This window comes from Sinocyclocheilus rhinocerous, unplaced genomic scaffold, assembly GCF_001515625.1.
Source record: "Sinocyclocheilus rhinocerous isolate Xijiao unplaced genomic scaffold, SAMN03320098_v1.1 scaffold157, whole genome shotgun sequence".
NCBI lineage: Eukaryota > Metazoa > Chordata > Actinopteri > Cypriniformes > Cyprinidae > Sinocyclocheilus > Sinocyclocheilus rhinocerous.
In genome coordinates this window covers 267,420-267,774 of record NW_015665038.1, presented here as the reverse complement: position 1 = coordinate 267,774, position 355 = coordinate 267,420, and the positions used below count along the sequence as shown (strand labels likewise).

The window sequence follows — 355 nt, the reverse complement described above, 5'->3', positions numbered from 1 at the left end:
GGCAATACCGGCGTATTTAAGAAGAATAGTGTAAGCAGCACTACACACCCACATGAAAACAGCAGCGCAACCGGTGTTTATCATAGCAAAGGCAACGTATCATATGAATTCCGTAAGCGGAGGACGAGAGCGCCAGAGTTTATGCGGTTAGAAGAAATCTCTAGCATTAATTCTGATCATGGCTTGTCTTGAAAAACGAAGACAGTTTGACGGTCGTTGTAGAAGTCACACTGCAGGACTGTGCGTCAAACCTTCTGACACTGCCAGAATTTCGTCTGAGGTCAAATTTGATCGCAACGGCCATTAATTGGCTGTCGGTGAACATGTCAAACTAACGATCAAAGACTACAGATTT

General features: G+C 44.2%; 1 protein-coding gene and 1 long non-coding RNA gene across 2 annotated transcripts in view; one reads left to right on the top strand and one right to left on the bottom strand.

Annotated features, from left to right (window-relative positions):
* LOC107731017 (zinc finger SWIM domain-containing protein 7-like) overlaps positions 1-355 on the bottom strand; it is a 27,280-nt gene that overhangs the window by 10,645 nt on the left and 16,280 nt on the right. The gene's annotated exons all lie outside the window — the stretch shown is intronic.
* LOC107731018 (uncharacterized) overlaps positions 1-355 on the top strand; it is a 17,245-nt gene that overhangs the window by 13,070 nt on the left and 3,820 nt on the right. The window contains exon 3 of the long non-coding RNA XR_001638736.1: positions 25-28. This is a non-coding gene — a long non-coding RNA (uncharacterized LOC107731018). The remainder of the gene's footprint in view (positions 1-24; positions 29-355) is intronic.